The sequence below is a fragment of the Nyctibius grandis genome, chromosome 1 (assembly GCF_013368605.1).
Source record: "Nyctibius grandis isolate bNycGra1 chromosome 1, bNycGra1.pri, whole genome shotgun sequence".
In the NCBI taxonomy this organism is placed as follows: domain Eukaryota; kingdom Metazoa; phylum Chordata; class Aves; order Nyctibiiformes; family Nyctibiidae; genus Nyctibius; species Nyctibius grandis.
This window is the reverse complement of record NC_090658.1, coordinates 33,747,713-33,769,205: the sequence shown is the minus strand read 5'-3', so window position 1 is coordinate 33,769,205 and position 21,493 is coordinate 33,747,713. Positions and strand designations below refer to the sequence as shown.

The 21,493-nt window shown below is 35.0% G+C and overlaps 1 protein-coding gene across 1 annotated transcript in view; it reads right to left on the bottom strand.

The window, feature by feature from the left end:
* Positions 1–21,493, bottom strand: part of KIF6 (kinesin family member 6) — a 165,257-nt gene that overhangs the window by 66,968 nt on the left and 76,796 nt on the right. The window lies entirely within an intron of this gene.

Below are 21,493 nucleotides of genomic sequence, written 5' to 3'. Positions count from 1 at the left end.
CACATTTTAAATTGAAGATGTAATTTAAAACAGGAATGTTAACTTCCCCACCTAGTACTATCACTTGATGAGCTTGGAAACTTAGTTTTAATTCACATTGGTGCAATTTCTGTCTGTCATTTTCCCAAATTCCACTGCTATGCATTTTGAAGTGCATCATTACAAAAAAAAGATAAAAGAATTTGCATCACAAAAAATAAACACCTAAAAACCCTCATCTGAAATACAATCTTTAATTTCCAATATTATTGTGAAAATATCCACTCAGATACATGGATATCGCTAGGTTTTACATTAATAAGACTGAATGTCAGAGCTCCCCACTGCCAGTTATGTCATCTTCAAATAGCTAAAAATGGATTATTCTTTCCTACACAGTATATCTAGGCCTTTGTAGCCAGATCTCAAAGCCTCTTCCCTTCGATCCAGGGATTCATCTGGACCTTTTCCTCTTTGCACATTCATTTTTGGGGCATGGTACATCCACTCCGGGATGATGGATGAGGAACACCTTTTATGTCTAACTACAGTACTGCTCCCAGAACCGAAAAGGAGCATAAAGGGGAACAAAAGAGGAATATTCATTAAAACTTAACTCTCCACCTGACAACCTCAGGCCACATACCTCAGGCACACAGCACATTGGAAGCAGCACATGACACTGGCCATGAGTAGTGCTTATGCTATTGCTGCTGCAAAAAGTTGGAGTGAGGGGTTTTTGTTAAATATATCTTAATGCATTTTAATAACAAATTACTACTTAATGATAAGAAATTTTCATATTTCGAGCTTAGAGTCAAAAAGCTATGAGCACTGTTAAATTACTGGATAATTAATTCCCACCCTCCCATACTCTGCAGGTGAAATCCCACCATGGATATTGGGCCACTGAAATCATTAACATCCCATCTTTGAGGGCAGGTCTGCTGCAGGGAATGAATTTCTCTGTCTTACCAAAGGGAGAATGAATAGGCAGGGACAGCTAAGACCTCATAATTGCTGTTAAGCTGACCAAAAGATCTGTGCTATTCACATTATTTTCTGTTCTCAGAGAAAACATTAGAAATAATCGTCAGGGTTTACAAATATCATTTTGAAACAAAACTGTACAGATTAACTCCAAATTTAATCACTGAAACCTCACCATGGTAAAATTAATTCAATTTTTTGATGAAGTTTCCATCTTAAATTGTCCCTAGAGGCAGGAAGTGCCTTCTGCCCTGTAGTTATGGGTTGATATAGTCTATCCCGTTCACAGTAAGTCCTGCTGCCATAACAATAAATATCCACATTCAGCAAAATAATCATTCCTTGACTTTACGTGCAGCAACCATTCCCCATGAAATAAAGTCAGAGAGCAATTTGATACTGCAGTATGGTAAAATAAAGCCTAGGATTTGGCAACTTCTATTTGCTTATAATAATTCACAGAATGTTTGTCTTCCAAAAACCTATCAGTGCATCTTTAGCAATTTCTTCATCATTTCTCTATTTGTTTTATTGGAGGATGACTATTTTTAGAAATACATTCTCTTTTAAATTCCATGAGCCTACGGAAGATTATAGTGGTTACAGATCACTCAATATTAGATGGATATCTACACTACACAATTACACATTTTTTTGACATCCTCAACACTAATGACAGAAAGTAAATTAATTTAGAAGCTAAATTCCTGATCCTGCAATTAAACATGCCCTGGCATTTTTTTCCCCCAAGTATGTTCATAGAAATCAGAGACACAGCTAACACATGTACATGCACACATAGATAAGCATGGAAATACAAAATATTTCTCCCTCCTGACAATGAACAAGTGAAAAAAAAATCTCTGATATTAGAAAACAACCTTCATTATTTAAAATACAAATTATTTTTCTTTTCTAAACATGTCTACAACTGCACAATAACATGCAACACATTTCACATCACTTAAAAATTTTCTCTACAGAGTCCACTCCTACTAATTTATTGTCAGCTTTAGTACACCCCATGAAGTTCAACAAGGCCAAGTGCAAGGTCCTGCACATGGGTCGGGGCAACCCCAAGCACAAATACAGGCTGGGCAGAGAATGGATTGAGAGCGGCCCTGAGGAGGACTTGGGGGTGATGGCTGATGAACTCAACATGAACTGGCAATGTGCGCTTGCAGCCCAGAAGGCAAATCGTATCCTGGGCTTCATCAAAAGCAGTGCGGCCAGCAGGTCGAGGGAGGTGATTCTGCCCTTTTACTTCGCTCTTGTGAGACCCCACCTGGAGCACTGCGTCCAGCTCTGGGGGCCCCAACATAATAAGGACATGGAGCTGTTGGAACAAGTCCAGAGGAGGGCCACGAAGATGATCGGAGGGCTGGAGCACCTCTCCTATGAAGACAGGCTGAGAGAGTTGGGGTTGTTCAGCCCGGAGAAGAGAAGGCTCCAAGGAGACCTTATAGCAGCCTTCCAGTACCTGAAGGGGGCCTACAGGAAAGAGGGAGAGGGGCTTTTTACAAGGGCAAGTACTGACAGAATGAGGGGGAATGGTTTTAAATGGAAAGAGGGTAGATTTCGATTAGATATTAGGGAAGAAATTCTTTACTGTGAGGGTGCTGAGACACCGGAACAGGTTGCCTAGAGAAGTTGTGGATGCCCCCTCCGTGGAAGCATTCAAGGCCAGACTGGATGGGGCTTTGAGCAACCTGGTCTAGTTCTTGTCCCTGTCATATTAATGGCAAAACTGATTGCTCACAGAGGCAAGATTCCCCTCTTGTCTCTCTGACTCATCATGACAGAGGTTTTCTGGTGAAAATTCAATGGTCTCAGTAGCTACATTAGGGAAGTTCACTTAAAAAAAAAAATCATGTCCTGTAAAGTATTTGAGTGAAATTCCATTTCATATTGGCACAACTCCCACTGTGAAAAGCTACTTCTTTCAATTCCTTTTTAATCAAAATTTGTAACCAACTGAACTATATGATTAATATGTGGCAAAAGATCAAAAGATAATTTTTGCACTAATAACCTCTCTAGCTCTAAATCTGTTTATGTCAAGACATAGAACTAAGACTCTTTTTGCCCCTTGGAAATCTGTTGAAATAAGTGACTTTCACTAGAAAAATATCATAATTCTTCCTGAATACCAAGTACACTATGTTTATTTGATTGCTTTAAACTGCTTGTTTTCCTTAAGATCAAAATGGGACAATATATTATGGAAATTCCTTGTCATACAAGCTTACTTCAATATTAAATGTGCTGTATCTTAGAGCCATAAGCTCTTGTATTAAGCTTTAGTTAATTAAATAAATCTGCTGAAAATCCAAAGGATGTCTGCCTGGAACTCTGACTTTTTCTTCTAGTATTCCCTTATGTAAAGTTGTTTTAATTCTCCTGATACAAAACTGAGACATTCTCCTTCTGTTTCCAAACACTGGCCATTATTCAAACTGATGTCACTATCTCTGTGTACACTTCAAGATTAAAGGAAATGTCTGAAATATTTAGAATTATTTCTCCCCAGAGCTAAAGCTGGATGTAAACAGCACAAATAGAGGTGATCAAAGCGGGGAACTATTGCAGAAGAAAGGATTCAAAATACAATCCATTTTAACATTCAGAACTTTCCCAGCTCACTCTGAGCGCTTCACTCTGCTCTCTTTTACTGAGCAAGTAGAAATGGCTTTGCATGAAATATATTTGTATGCAGCTTACTCTTATAGTTTACAATAGATATCAAACATACTATAAATAGAAATGTTCACCCATGCTTGCACAGAATTTTAGTAGCCAATGTAACCTAGATTTTCAACAAAGCTTCCCAAACAAATTAGGTATCAATAAAGAGAAGTAACTGTTGCAACAGTCATGCTGACTGAAAATGAAGAGTCAAGACTTCTAAGGTTTTATATTGGTTTCTGCTTCTAATTCACTGTCTTACACAAATCATTTCATCTGCTCCTCAATGTTAAAAAAACAAGATTTTGCACTTACAGATGGCCTTTGAACGTGAAATCTCAAAGTGATTAAGAAAGATAAGCCACTCTAATTTATTTTACAGTTGAGGAAACTGGTTCAGAGAGATGAGGTCACTTGTATAAGTTCACAAACTTAGTAAATTATTAATAAAGACTAAAATAAAAAACAGATTCCCTGCATCTCAGTCTGGGATCTCATTCACTGCAACATTTTGCCTCTATAATGCAATGGAAAGCTGAATTGTTTTATTTACAATTTAAATCCACACAGCAGTAGAAGCATGCAAACAATAGTGAACATGAAGGAAAAATATGACAAACAACAGAAATAAGATTCCAAGCCCCCTAACAAGCTCAGTCAGACAATATACTTTATCACAAGTATTCAGTGAAAAATGAGAAAAGTACAAAGGCAAATGTTATCAGAAGCTCATACTTTATTCAGGAAATATTCTTACGAAGAAGTGTAATTTCTTTAGGAATAACAAGACTGGCACAAGTAGTCAGTGGGCACAACTGCAAACAAGACAAGTGTCTGAAGTTTCACAGAATCATAGAATCGTTTTGGTTGGAAAGGACCTTTAAGATCATCAAGTCCAAACGTTTCTCTGCATAAGTAATGAAAAATTGAACATTACAAAAGCAAAAAAATAGATGATTACATGAAGAATAAAATATTGAAAGAAGTATCAAAACCAAAAAAGGTCAGGGAAAGCTTCCACCTCAAATCAAACTTAGAGCAGCTGCCATTTATGACATAGCAAACACAGCCTTTGTCATTTGGGAAAGGTATGCAAAATATTTGCTTGTCTTTACTCATGCACTGAACTGTTATTGCACTGAACTGTTTCCAAAGAATTTTTTCTCATCTGTTCATCTGCTAAAAGAACCTTTAATGACTTGAAAAAAATTCTACATAAATCAACAGTTACGCTGAGTTGTTTCATATACCTTTCTATTAGTACCCAACTAAATATATTATTAAAAGGTATATTCTGATTTCTCCATAATCTGTGAACTTTGTACCATTTTTTTCTGACACTAAGATTTCTTCTGTCATACGTATTTACTTTTCTTTCTAAACTTTAAGATTTTGCAATATTATTTATAAGAAAACGGTAATTTTTTCAAGATTCCCATCTGATGCATCACAGTATGACTCGTTGCTACTATATTTTTCAATGTACTGTTTTCCCTACTAGCAATTCTGAAATAGTCCCTCATTTGCAATAACTCTTTAAAAAACCATTTGATACAGAACAGCTTTTGAACTACTGCTTTTCAAGCATCTGAAAAAGATCTATGATTTGACCCTAAGATTAAGAGCACAGGAAGATGAAGGCTCTGCTTATATTATAGTTTACAGCTGTCCAGCACTGTGAGGAAGGTTGCAGGAACTGTTATTGAAATATTCAGGATAGTAACCTTAAGAGAGTAGAAAAAAAAGAGAAGGAAAAAAATAAAGCATGACTCAAACCCCTCAAGTCAGACTAGAAAAAGATGAATTTGTAATAGTGTAAAAAATAGCACCTGATCAGACAGATAAAATTTTCATATTTTTAGCAGAATATGTTTAACGTTACATCAACTCATGACTCCTTTTTAACTGAAAATTATACCTGACAACATCTATTCCCTTTCATTTTTTTTTTTTTAATGGCAGTAAATAGAAACTTTACTAAATCTCAGGTTACCAATAGGCCTCTATAACCTGTGTAGTCATACAACACATTCTCTTGTATCTCAACAACTTTATGGCTGCCTTGCCAATAAAAACTGAACACTGTCTCATTTTTTTCCAGACATAAAATGGACCACTGCAAAATGGACACTAGTAAAGATAATAGTTTCAGTAATTACATACAGTTAAGCTCAACATATTTTTAATATTATTTTTATTATATAAACAATCAATTTGAAAAAATAAATTGTATGATGCTGTTGTAACTATATCTAGAAAAAATGGAGTTTGATAATTTGGGCAAACTTCTTTTCAGAGGCTTTTAGGGGTGATCTTTCCTCTACCCTTTAACACCCCTCTTTATGCTTTCTTTCCTAAAGTCCACATTTTACAAAAAAGCAGATTCCAGGAAATAAAGTTACTTGTTTGGATACAACTGCCAAAGCCACTTCCTGTACGCACTTGGCAGAAATGCTTGGGTAAAAAAAGCCTTTTGACATTTTTCAATCCAACCAAGATGGGCATTCCATTCAGCCACACAAAAACTCAATTTAGCCCCAGAACTGTATGCCAGTGTTATATATTTGACTGCTCAAAGTATTACAGTCCAGTAATAATAAATTCAATTTTACATTTCTCAGGAAAAATAGCATCAAACAGGTTCCAAACAACAAACACACCAACTACTTCATCCATGACCTGATATTATTCCGTTTTTGGTATTTTGCTGTTTTTCCTCTCTCGTCTCTGTACCGCCTAGCACGTGAATGCACTGTAAAGGTAACTTATGAAAAGTCTGCAAAGAGACCATTGAATGGAACATGGCATAACATACTCATTGTTATATTTGGCATTGACACTATTTACATCTCATTCATTAGCAGATAGAAAAGGAAAATTTTATGGGAAAGTGTCTATAACAAACACCTGGCATACTGTGAGGCTGAAAAGCATCAAATACATGACAGTCATCAGACGAACTGAACAGGCCATCAATGACTGAATCTTATTTTGTTGGACTTTTTGAACAGGTGTTTCACCAGGGATTGCCCTGCACAATCTCTATTATGACAAAGTTAGGCCTTTGAATGTAACAACACGATTGTTCTAAGCAAAGTGATTAAAAGTATCTATAAAGGAAAAAGTAATCTTCTCTTATTCTGGTTGCTTTGACTCCCAACCAACCTGTTTATTAAAGACTAAAAAATGTGCCTAAGGGATCACAATTAGATATGGAGCAGTGTAAAATTGTAACACTTCTTTCTACAGTCCCTCTAACTTAATGAAGCTCCAGCTCAAGCCCTTCTCTTTGAGCCTTCAGTTCTTTTTGGAGGTAACAGCTAAATTAAGGGACACAAGCAGTCACTTCCCAACTGCTGTTTTTGTTTTATTGTATGTGTCATTTCAAAACACATATTACCGCCTTTTCTCTCTAGACATTTTCCATTCAGTAATTCTCTTGGGTTCACATTTGTTCCCTAGTAACTCAGATCTTGCTTCCCCCCAGCCTACGGTCTCTCTCACTCCTCATCTCATTCCCAGCTTCATCAGGAATACATCCTATGCCACGTATCTCTCTGCCCTTTTCCACACTATTTATCAAAAATAACTCCAATCCATCCCTGCCCTTCCCTTTTTACCTCTTCCACATCAATTTTCTCCTCCCGCTGTTTAGATAGTCAAGTGTGAGGCACCAAAACTATTGTAATATCAATTGCTGCCACTGTCTATTCCTCCGACAGTTTCCTGGCAGCCACAGTATTTTCACAAGACAGACAAAAAATAGTATTCAGAAACACATTTGCTATTTGTAACCAGCACATGGTCTCTTAATGTATTCCACCAAACAGATCAAACAGATTCCTGACATTTGAATTAAAAAAGCCCAGAAACAGAGTATGAGAGAGAAAATAAAAGGCCTATCGTCTTTTTCACTTTTTCCTTTAAGTCCACCTCCACTGCTTTAGACATTAACACAGAAATTTAAAACCCAGTATTAATCTACTCAAAAGACCAAGACAAGACCAAATTTACCCTAGCCTTTTTCACCTAAATATAAATTCAATGATTTAATATTAAAAACTACAGCTAACAAGTTCACTCATGGGAATACAGAAACATATAACTCCTCTCATAGTTGGTACCCTTCAATCTATTCCCTCCTTCTAAAATCTGGAGGAAAGCAGACTTGGTAACAGTGTGGAAAGCTACTACTAGAAAGCTCTGGGGCACCTCATGAAGAGGCCAAGAGGGAAGACACTTCTGAAACAATGGCCTGACCATGGATCTTCCCTTTTGTAATAGATGCAACCTCTTGCAGTGTTTCTTAAGGAGCAGGTCCCAAATGACTGACATTTCTAGGCCAAGGGCTTCATTTGAGAAATACCTGCAAAGAAGGAATACTGTAGAACTGTGACATCACATATATGCAGAGACCACTTCTATTTAACAGACAGGCATCAAGTTTTTACACCAGATTCAGTTTCTAAATGGTTTAAAGTTGTAGCTCTATACAGGGTACACTGCAGGAATCAAACCTAGGGCAACAAACACATGGAAGAGTAGAGCAAAATCCTTTATTTGAAAAAAGCCCCATTCATTCAGTGTTTGTCAGTCAAATTAAAACACGCTTATTTATAGTATGTACTCAAACGAGCTTGAAGTCTAAAAACCTACGAAGTTGAATTACAAGCTACAGGCAAACTTCCTCTTCAAGAGTGGTACTCTAAGCTCTGAGTAGTTCTTCCCGTTATTCCCATAATGCTGCATAATAATTATCTGGATTGGAGTGGGTACATTAATTCTCATTTAAATCCCAATCTCAAAGAAGCACATGTTGAAATTTTTAATCAAAACCAAACAGGTCATATTGCAATATATATTCCTAACTGAAATCCATTCTATAAATATCCAGAAAGTCCAGAAACTGATATCAGGGCTTTTTTACTCTGAAAAAGACCTCAAGTTTTTATATGCAGCTTTATTTATTCTTAAATTCACTCGAAGACATACCTAGGAACAAAATATGAGAGCAACCTGCAACGATTCATGAGGGAAGTTAGGCATGGGAAAGAGGTCCTTTTGACTTGACCTTGCCTCTTAAAACAGTAAGGATAAACGCATGAAAGTTCTAATTCACAAAGTATCAAAACATGAAATGAACGTTCAATATGTGATTGGGTCCAACTGACATAATAGGGAAATAACAACATGTTTGTATGTGCTTCCTCAGAGGCTAAAACAGCATCAGTGGTTTACAGAAGCCCTGACAATAAATCATGCTCAGTCATGCAATGATACAATGAATCTCGTGACTGCCTTGGACCTATTTGCTTTCTAAGCACTTATCCTTTTTCTCATGAACCTTCTTAGCTTTATAGGCTATGCCCCCAAACTATAGACCCACCACAAGTGTGGGAGACAAGATACCTTTTGCTATCCTCTTTAAACCATGTGGATGGTTTGATCATCAGGCCTTGATGGGGTGGAAGTTGTGCCCAGAAAACGAGCATGTAAAAGATTTAGCTATAAACGTCAAAGTATTTATAATTTTAAATATGCACATGGCCCTTCAGAAAACATAAGAGGATTGGCCACATACATATATAGAATTTTCACAGAAACTAAAACCCAGAAGAAATATTAAATCTTGTGCTTTAGCACTTCAGCTAAACACTAAGCAATAGACATCAACAAGAAAGCAAACTGAACCACAAGTTATCAAACAACAGTCTGTGTTGAGGTTTTATACCTTCCTGTGAAGTATCTGACCTTGGAACTGATGCAGGTATTTCCAGCACGTCTATGTCCAGGAGGGGGTGCTGCTGTCTGCTTTGGCAGTGGCACATGAACATGGTCTTACAACATCCATGTCTAGGTACTATTTTGATGTACTGCTATGATTTATTTATTTATTTATTTATTTCAGGAACACAAGCCTCACAGGAAAAATGAGTGATTTCAGTTTAACAGTCAGAAGTGACAAGGACTTCATATGAAAAAAAAACCAAAACAATTCTCTAGCTTTCTCTGTGCTGTGTTTACTACAAGAGAAGGCTTAGAAATTTTTTTATACTTTTTTTCTTTTTCTTAAGTTACACAAGCTGTTAAGGCGATTTAAATATAAAGGGCTCCAATGAGATCTCCTGAAAATAGACATACAAATTTGCAGAATACATAAGAAAACTCATCATCACAAAGCCATGAATAACATCCTAGGTTAAGTTCTCCTACTGTCTATGTTCTGGAAGTAAATACATCATAAACAAGGACTGGAAATACATTTAATTTTATTCTTGGTGAAAACATACACAGACACTTTCAAAATAAAAATCTTCTTTTTGAGAAAAGATTTTTATCACTTCGTCACTTTATCACTTGGAGACATCCTGAATAATATCTTCTGTATTATAAAAGGTTAGTTGCACATTGACTTCACTGTTTTAAAGACAGTGATTTTGAGAGAGAATTAAAGTTACCACTTGAAACTTTATTTTTATATCCCTTCCATTCACATTTTAGATGCATCTAGTTTTATATGCATTTCATATGATATAGCTTGCAGGTATTTTCTTTTTGAAATGGCCAGTAGATCCTCACAAATGCAAAGGGAAAAAACAAGACTGAAAATGTGAGCTAAACATAACATTAGAAAGTATAAACCAACGCAAAGACAAGACAGCTCTTCATTAAAAAATCCTGCATGAGTCTGCCTTTACTTTAAAGAGAGCATAAATCAAATATATACATACTCTAAAGGATGCCAAGATATCAGTCTCACTTCTGCAGTGAAAATTTTTAAAGCCAAAAATTTAATACTCTTGAACTACTGATATCATAAACTGGACTGTCTACCTTTGTATTCTCTATATTGAGTCATAAACATGGAGAAAGTAGTTTGATTTCTGTTGAGGAATAAGGAAAAGAGAGACAGTGTCTTCCTAAAATAGCGTGCATACATACATTATAAATATCAAAGAAGTTAATCTCTCCATTCAGATTTTTGGGAAAGTTTATTGTTATTTCTAGCATGATAAACTGATGTTCTTAAAGGCTTTTATCTCTAGGTAATAGAAAGCCTAAACTGGCAGCAGAAAGAAATAGTTACTTTGTAATAGGCACAATAAAATAAATTGCAGAAGGTTTCAAACATGGCATCCAATATTAACAGCATCAGATTTTCAGACTGCTTTTCTATATTAGTTTTGCCTAAAGCTGAACTTCAGAATACAGTTTTTGAGCTGATCATTATTTGAAGGAATTAGAGAATTACAATAAACATTAAAAACACTAAGATTGTAACAGCAAGCAAGTTCAGCAACATGAAGAGGCAGCAGCAGTTCAAGGGCCAGGAGATGATCAAATGGAAAAGGCTTGAGATTATTACACTCGAGACACAATAAAGTAAAAGTATGAGAATACTGATTATAGAAAATGATTGGAAACTAGACTGATGATTAGGAAACTAGAAAAGACAGTAAAAGATGAAATGGAGTTTTATTTGAATGTGGGTCTAGTAAAACTATGCTGAAAACCAGGCAGAGGGCTTGCATTAGTAGTAGAACTATTCGTACAAGTATTTGGCATAGCATCATTAACAACAACAACAAAATCTTTCAGCTCAACAGATGTTTTGCTCAACAGTCACCAAATGACTCACTTATAGAAATCATATTATCAGGAAAAACTGAAAAACAGGAAAACAGAAAATCTACTAAGGGAGAGAAGATTAATCATAAGCACGGTAATACAATACAAAAGTAAGCAGTTTAGAACTTTGTCATGACGAGCTTCCACCATTCACTGTATCAGAATCAGATATCAGTGGTTTGAAGAACTGGAATTCCTGCTGAATGCTTACTAACGTTAAATAATTTCTTTAGCCACACCCCCTCTGCCACAGCAAAGTGGCCATAACTATTTAAATCTCAGGGATCATTGAATGCACACAGGTTTACAAAGAACCACTTCAGCTCTTTGTATAACTCCACGTAATGAGTTCAACTTTCAAATCTGCCTTAACTTACAGAAGTGTTAGACCAGCTCCTACCTGTCTCCAGGAATAAAAAGATTAAAGACTGTTTGCAATGTAGTGTGATAGATGGTTACAGCAGAGCATCTCAGCCATAGATCTGTAAGATCAGCCCTGCAATCAAAATCAATAAGAGCTTTTACCTGACCTAGAAGTAAAAGCTACCAAACTTACTGCATAACATAATGGAAAATCAAATACCACCTCACCTCTAATTGTATAGCTCATCCCCAATAATTTGTGTACTCTTTTCTTTCACATAAAAGTCAATAATGCTCCAAATTCTCTCAAATTAACCTAAACACTACATAGCCCTCTGATAATAGAACGTTATTCTTTTAGAAGTATGTTTCTGAACTTACAACGGTGTCTGAAAATTAACAAAACAAACGCATAGTTACTAAACAGATGTTCCAGAGTTAAAACTGTAAGAGACAAAGACTATGTATCAGAGATAAGTGAACTATACAATGTTTGATTTTTTTCAGCAAAAGCATCCAAAACTTGAGAGCCTGTTCTCACCAAGGCAAAAAGTCACAGCTCCACCAACTTCAATGGAAAAATTGTACAGTAACAGAAGCACAAAATTGACCCAAAACATTTGTATGAAACTTATCTTAACCTGCTAAATGTACTGCAAATATCAGGAAAAAGCAGGGGTTTGTGGGATATTTCCAATCATTTCTAGTTTGGTTTTATATTGAAACATGCTGAGACTAGTCTCTCAAGACAATATCTGTTTCTGTTAGGAACAAGATGTGAAAAGGCATTTTTTAGATTAAATACACAAACGAAAGTGAAACAGAATTCTAGACTATTTTACTATTTAGCAGAATTAGCAGTATCTTCACAGAAATATCTAAAGATTAAGCTAATAGGAAGGGCTTCTAGTCTTTTGTATTACCTATCTACATACATAATGTGCCTGTAGTGGCTCTATTAAAAGGCACTGTAGTCTCTTGAGACTGATGTTCATAACAATAACAATACAGAAGAAGTTTCGCAGATGCATTTGCCAAACCTGACAGTCAATATATGAAGGAATTCAATCACCCTTCAAGTATGCAGAAAGTTTCAGAAGAATATTTTACCTCTAAAATATCAAGAGTTGAAGAGCTCCAGTCACAAAAAAGAAAAACATCTTTAAGGAGTTAGTCTGAAAGATCCAATAGCATTTTTAGACAGTCAAAATAAGGCTAATGAATCAGGAAGCCAAAAAGATTTGAAATAGTAGAGAACTTTCAGGGTACACTAGGTTACATTTCAGCAGACTAATCTGGATAAGAGAACAGTAAACTAGCATAAAAATACTGGAAAGTTTCCCCATCTAAACAAACTCAAGTGGAAGGCAGTAAAAACTGCCAAGCATACATTCCACATCAGAAGAGATTCCCAGCTGAGAAGTGGAAAGATAGACATGATGGGCATCTTAGAAAAAAACAGATCTCTTTTGTAAAACTAAATAAGTGTGGAGAAAGAAAAAGCTGTTGATGGTCATATAAAACAGGTGGTTTTACATAATAGCATTTTCAATATATGAGATAATTAAGTTTCAATGTCTCTGAAAAATTAATGAAAGTACTGTAATGATCCACTCCCCACTCTCGTTTAATCCTTACAATTTACAAAATCTGCCTTTCATGTTGCAAACGAAGATCTAGCTCCAAAAAGCAAAATCTGGGCTTCATCTCCTAAAAATAACTCTATGTTCATATTTATAAACACATAGTTAAGATGACAAAAATCCCCACACACTGGGCTTTATCATGGCATACCAATTGCAAGAGCTCACTTAACTTTAAATCTTACAACATGTATTTATATTTCTTCATAACAAAGAACAGCCATCTATTGTTGCTTACAGAGATATTTCTACAGAGCCTCAAACTTCTTAACATATCAGTTTTTTACTGTTCACTAATCTCAGTGAGTTCAGTTCAAAGTCTTCATTCACGCAAAACTCACAGTGGACTCACTGTGAATTCTGACAAAATAAAGCTCTTGGAAGCAGTACAGATAGAAGAATAGATTTTTAAAAAGACACCCCAAATACACTAAAAAAAAAACAAACCCCAGAAGTTAGTCAAGTCTCCTGCAAATTCACAGTTAGTCTTCTTGGTATTTATCGCAATCAATGTACTTTTAAAAAGAATAATTTTGTTCTAGAAACTCCTTTGAATTTTAATTTTTACTTTTTGTTCATTTCACAAGATTAAAAAGGGAAATAAAAATGTGATCTTTAAGAGAGTCAAAGATACCAAAATGTGTAAAAGCACATGAAAAATTAAAAAATTCCCACAATTACATGCTACAAAACATGGGCCTGAAGATAGACATGAGTTCATATTTATGACATAAATTGGAGCCTTAGCAATATGTTTTATCTGGTGACTTGAAAGACCAGAAAATAACTTTGTTAAATTTATCAGAAGTAAAGCTCCATAAAATTGTTCAAAAGCATATGCTGACTGTTAACATTTGCTGAATTTATTTTGAAGGCTTTTTAAAATATCTATATCTTAAACAGTGAAGTCTGATACTTTCTGCTTGGTCCTTAAACTTGGCAAATGAAAAATTTATCGTAGCAAATAATCACTCACATTACAGAAAACATTTAATGCTTAAGAAATTAGCAAAACAACACGTCTTGTTTTAAATATTAGTTACAAAAGTTTAACAGTAGCAATGAAATATTCACTACATCTTACTAAGAACTGGTAGAAGTTCAGCTGGAGAGCAAATGGAATATACGCTTTTTCCTAGACCTGTAACAGAAAATGTAGCACATACTTTCTTTTCTGACTAATGAGAAAGATCAAAGGTAAGTCTGAACAATGCCCTAAATGCATCACTGAGCTCTTTTGCTGACCAAATAGCAATAAAATGGGTACATCTATTTGTTGACAAAAGATCTGTCGTGAGCACAGTGCCAAGAGTCTGTCTCCAGATATGCCAAAGCACTACTGGACACAGAAAAAAACTCCAAGAAATATATAGGTAGGCTAAGAACTTATTTTTTCTGAAGGGTTGAGACCTGTCTTTTTCTGAACTGAAGGATATAGAAGAGATTCTGATGGAAAACCTCAGTCAATCCTTTCCCTTAGGGAGCTTTCTGTGGGTTTTCCAACAATAGAAGGAAGCTTTTGCCCCAAATTATTACATAAATATATAAAACAGCCAAGATAGATACTTTGAGAAGTCTTAATACAAGATGAAAATATTTAGCTTTCAGAATTGAGCAGTTGGTGTGCTATCATCACTACTTTCCCGCTATTCATAATCACCATCTGTTTATAAAAACCACCTCTCACCTTTCATTTTAAAGTCAGCTTTCAGCCCTTCAGTAGGAATGCTCTTTTTTGTACATGGTTGCATAGTTCCTAGCAAAAAGTGATCTTAATCCCTGAATGGGATCCAGAGCAGGTAAGTTCTTCACCAAACTCTCAAAAAAACTAACAACTTCTCAGTAAAAGATAAAGGAAATGGCTAAAAATGATCAAAACATGATCGTAATAAAATCTTTTGTGAGAGCAAAATAATCCTTCTCAAGCCTATTGGCATATACAACTATTTGAAGCTATTATTAAGATTTATTGTGTTCTTTGAATGTCACAATATTCACACTGTTTTTTGGTAACCAAACTGTTTATATGTCAGGAGAAAAACAAATCCAGCAGGAGGAAACATGGTATCGTACATCTCTTACACTGACAGAATTATGCTAGAAGCAAGCAGCACTAACACCTATCTCTAAGAGTTATCTGTACAGAAATAATGATATAATATGATAAAAGTAAAATACAACAAAATGTTTATCACTCCAGTGAAATGTATGATGAAGTCTGACTTTTTCTTGTTTTGCCAGGTTCTTTCATACATTGATTTATCCTGAAACTACTAATTCGTAATAATTGACACCATCTCCTGAGAAAGATTATATAGTTCTACATTTGAATTTGGACTTCACATACAACATCTCTACCGGATATGAATTATAAAAAACCTAAAGCTGCAGTAGAGACTTTATGATGAACTAAATTATTGTATTAAAATCATTGAAGCATTTGTAAAGCTCAGGTTATTATGCCAATAACTTATCTTTTCATTTTTCTGGAATGCTCATCTGAAATATAAATTAAATTCATAGCCAGAGAGCTATGTCTCTTTCAGACTTATGAAAGATATTATGATGCAATACATAGCAGCTACTGAGTACGTTAGAGAGTCTTGCTCACTCTTACTCATGTAGTTACGGATTTATAAATTAGAGTGTTCTCTGATTAAGATGGGTATTGAAAAGTAAGTTCTCCTCTTTCACGGTATAACACTCGGACTAAGATAAAAAGTTCTGGTCTGTTCACTCTAAGCTGTCTTATTCAATCTGTAAAAACTCCTCAGTGATGGGAGCTGGCTTGCCAAAACATCAGCAGCAGGCAGCCTTCCACTGCTTCCAGGTAGTCTCCCTACCGCTCCTTCCTAAAAGACTTCTTTTGGGAGCAAGGAAAAACAAATCTGTCAGCATGTAAACTGGTATAATTTTTAGCTGAAGAATTCAATGCTATGTAACCCAATGTCATCAGCGAAACCTAGGGCATTGCTAGGACACTACACTTGTGTATTCCTCTGCTCTAATCATCAAGGAGAACATGCTAATACAGACTGTAATATACACTGAAAAAAGCACAATACAAAACAGAGCAACAAGCCACATGTCCAATTTCAGTCATTCTTATTAGGTTTTCCACTGGTATCAAACCTCGTGGTTGACAATATTTTACTAACAACATTATTTTGAATATGAGCCCTGATATTTAAACAAGCAGTTAAAGACATACCTGTTCAGAAAAAATACCATTTAACATTAAATCAACTCTTTACAACTTAGTATTTATTAGTAGTTAGAAAATATGATACAATGGTGCCCAAAGACCTACTTGGAAATCAAATCCGGGGTGTGAGGCTTTGTTTCTCTTTGTGTTTGTACAGTTATTACCGTTAAAGGCTGTTATTTAGAGTTTCAGGCATACAGGAGGTGGGGAAAAGATACAATGTATAGGAAGGTAAATATTACAATATGTCAAGCCTTTGAAGATGTATTATATTCACTCATTTTCTTCTGAAAAAGCATACACATTCAATGCAGTGTGTACTAAAAAAATAATGACAGGCACGCCTATATAGATATGTACAATTGTAGAAGTCACTCATTCTCCTTCCAAGTCAGCCTGCCATGGGACAAATTTGGTCCAGGAGTTGTTTTACTGCTGTGATGAGCTCAAGATAATTTTCCACTTAACACAGATTATTACCTTAAGCTCAGCAGTGAAACAGTACGGCTACATTTCTCCTGCTTAAATCAGTGCATGAACAGGATAGAATAGAAACATGATTACCTGTATCTTTCCACACAGAAATAGCCCTAGATCATATGGGAAAAAATGGTAAAAAAAGTTTCACCATACAGAGATAGCAGTTCTGTGAGACAATACATTTTTTACCATACAAAGAAATAAACATTGCCAGTATGCTGACAAGGCTGCCTGTACTATTACCATTAGCTTACTTTTCATAAATTTAGCAACATAAATTACTTTCTCATGGACTAGATAGCAGGTGAGTAAATCTGGAGATTTTATGAAGCAAAAGCAGCAGCAAATCTCACATGAAAATAACAGAATGAAATTATTCTATTTTCTGTCTCAGAATGATAAAGATCTGTTTCTGGGCACACAAGCTACAGAACTTATCAACTGCAAAATAAAGGAAAGGTTCTAAGTTAAATAAATTGTCTTTTAACAAATGAAATATGAGCTAGATTCTCTCACAACTATTTCACTAAGTATTTTTTCCTTACTTTCTGCTGATTCCCTAGTTTAATTGTTTTCAGGATAAGGAGATGAGATAAGAAAATGGAAAACACATTAGAGATGTGATTAGGGACATTGGAGACACTAGAAATACCACTTTATATTGCATTAAAACAGGCTGATTATAGAGTTGAGACAACAGAATTAAAAAAAAGAGAAAGCTTGCTAACTAACTAAACTGTTAAAATAGTTAACATATGCATAGCCTACAAGCTGTACATTGAAATCTTCATAAATGATGTAAGGTATGGAAAGTGTTTAAATGACGAACAGCAGCTTTAATATGACACTAAAGGTTCTATTTGGGAGTTCTACCCTGGCTCAGGCCCAAGCCCTTTCACACATCTTTAGCAAATCTTTAATGCCTATAGACAAGAAGACATATGTATACAGGTTCAGAAGATTTTGAAAGGAATGGATAACCTTATAATTATGAATATTATTTGCAAGTTTGCATTACGTGAAAAAATGAGGCTCTATGCTCAAGAGAGAATGATGCCTCACTTCCACTTTTCTTCTGTTTGATGAAATGTCAGGACAGAATTCAAAGTCAGGTCATCATCCAAACTTTTTCTGAAATATCGGTTTTTGCCAATGCAGAGTACAGGAGAAAAGGTTCAACAAGCCAGTCATTTGAGCTGACATGCTGGTCCCTACTTTATGTTCAAAGAAAACTCACATGTGTACACACACACAATTGTTCAAAAAATGAGAGTGCATAGTATCGAAAACATAACAGTAATAAAAACATAAGCACTTCTAGAACCTACTGACACCAACAGATCTTTTTATTTGAACAATTCAATTAGAAAAGAAAAACATGCAACAAAAATCTGTCTACAGTTATTGGAAGTTGTTTTACATGGATTTTGAAACTGACAGTTTGCAAGAATAATGTTATTTATTGTCATAAATAACCAGCTCCGATGATATAAGGAAAGATAACTGCAATGCTTAACAGTTAAGGCCTTTCAATTAATGACTACAAAAACCTCCCTTCCTTACAAAATCCATGCTAACTGGTCAATATAATTTGCATTGTTTGAGTTGCTGTTTCCATAAAGATTTAAGCACATACATAAATCCTGTGGTATTATTTATATGGATAAAGTGAAACATATCCTTAAAATCTTGTAAAAGCAGGTTCCAGGAATGGTTTTCTTCTACCTCCATATCTTTTAAAACTCACTCTTCTGGAATCTAATGATTTGAATATTTAATCTAGTCTTTTAAGGTGCATGATTCACTATTTATAACTTCTGGGGCTGACAATGTAAGCTTCTGGAATTTATTTAATTGAAATTAATTGAAGAGTGCAAGACAATATTAGAAATAGTTATGAGTCCTGATGAGATCTATGGTAATTCCTAACTCTTGAGAAGAGCAGTTCATACTTTTCTAATGGTGCCCATCAAACTTCTTTCCCGTTATTTCACAAGCCTCCCCAGTCAGTTGACAATTTCATCACTGCAGTAGGCCTGTAGCTGTCAAAAACTTTCCATGATGAGAAAAGCTTTTCAAATCCATACTGAAATTTGAAGGCTAAAAGGAAAACCTTAAGTCAGAATATGTATTTGGTGGATATCAGAGTACTAAAATTACATATTTGTGAATAACTTCTTCTGCTATTTGCTATAGTATTTACTATTTGCTGTTTACTATTTGCTATAGTAAGTTGACCACTATGCTATTCACCAGACGGTGTTCTTTCAAGACATTTTTCTTCATCCTTACATAGAACAAATGGGATAAATAACGTCTGAAGCATACAAATGCGTCCAGGTCTGAGTCCAACAGGAAGGAGAGCTATATCCTAGCCATTAGCAGACAGAGCTAAGAGTTTTTGGCTGCCAAGGAATGTACCAATGAATCTTTGCACTGTCATAGGTTTATAATAAAATAGAAAAACAGTAGTAACCACTGGAGGTTTTATGGTACATTGCAGCTAAGGATCTCAAAACAGTAACTTGCCTGCCAAGAAAGTGGAATGCTTCATATGGATACAGTCTTTTTCTTCATGTGATATTGATCTGTAATTGATAGTTTGATTATTTTTTTTTTTTTATCATGGCATAGATGGCTTGTCCTAGTACTGGCTTTCTTTTTACTGACTTTGACTCTCAGAACTTCTCTCTCTTTTTTTTTTTTTTTTTTTTTTTCCCCCCCTTTGAGCCCTCTGGCCTTATTCTTACTACTACTGCATGTTCTAAATACTTGTTTTATTTTGCCCAAAAATACCATTCTGGTATTTTATATATTATTTTAAAATCTCAAATACAATTTTTAAATCCCAAATGTAATTTTAAAGACTTCAGAAAAGCTCTAATACTTCTAAAAAAATTATTTAAGTTTCATTGAAATTCTTCTCCCATAGCAAAACTTTACATCTGATATGATGGCTTTATGTATACTATGTATAAGTACACAGTGAGACCTTTTTCAACATTTTCTAATGGTCTGTCTGCATATGTTTACAAGTGTTACATAGTGAATTTTTCTCAAACATCTCCCTTGGTACCACAGAGAGTCAAATTGTGAAAAACCTACAAGCTCATTTGAATAATATATAATCTCCAGTCTACAAGAACTTTTTAATATAAATGTTAGTTACAATATGAAGATAAATAATTGAAGCTTGGTACTTTCAGAACTTTAAGAAAGAAAACAAAAGAAAGAGAAAAATAAAGTTATTTATATATTAGGGAGAAAATATTGTCATTTCCAGAGACACAAAGGCACAGAAGATCCTGGACACTTAGTTATATTCTTGCAAAGACAACTGGTCCCCTGCGTTTGGGTTTAAGGCATATTGGCAAAGCTGTACATGTTGTATTACTAACAGCGTTTCTACTACATTTTTACATCTGCCATTCTACGTATTCCATAAGCACAATAACGCAAGCATTTTAAGAAATAATGTTTTAAGCCATTATCGTTATAACAGCTGTACATTACAGAAGATTGTAAGTCCAAAGGCTGCCAACATTACTGGACTAGACTTGTAGCAGAATGTCAGGCCACTCTAAAGAAAAGCAGACATATAGGGCCACCTAAAATAGTCGAAAAATAACTTTTTATTTATTTGTAGCCTTCAAACAATATGACTGAAAACTTTAAAAATAAGTTAACTATAAGGGAACCTAAGGGAGGACTTTCATCTTCACATTTAGCATCTTGATTATTGAGGACTTCATCATTTTCATGTCCACATGGGAAGACACAGAATATCAGAACCTGACCCAAAACTGATTGAAAAGAGGACTGGAAAGACAGGAGTAGGTTTCCAGCTACTTTCAGAATGAGAAAATCATATAATGTTCAATCCAATCATATAAAAAATGTCTCATCTCAAAACATACTACCTTCTCATCCCAGACAGGTGTCTATTTAAAACTCATTATCCGAATAGGATGGGAATGAATTACATTTACTTTTACTTATTGATTAACCAAAGACAATACTTCATCATTGTGACAGATTCCCTGTGCCAACCATCTGTCTCAAACAATTATTTTTTCAATGAACAGTGTTTGATATGCTCACCTATTACATTCTACAAAACAAACAGCTCAATTAGAATAAAGCATGAACAACAATACACTGGCTTTACTGTAAGAGGTAAAAGCCTTTTATCAGTTACCTACGGACAAATAGTACTCATCTGCTGATAGAGGCACGGCACATGGTAAAATGGTGTTGAGTGTGTAAGCTATCCTAAATGAATGCATTATTTATGAATTCACCTTTAACTTGTTTGCAAACTATGTGAATTATTAAACAGCTTGAGAAACAATTAAAATACAGGTTTTTTAAAAATACATCAGCAGAAGAATTTTTACTTTGTTCACACTTACTAAAGTCTTGCTCCAGAAAGGTATCATTTCACTAAATCTACTTGCATGCACAAAAATGGACCTATTTGTCATTTCTGGAACTAAGGTCTTGGTTCACTTAATCACGT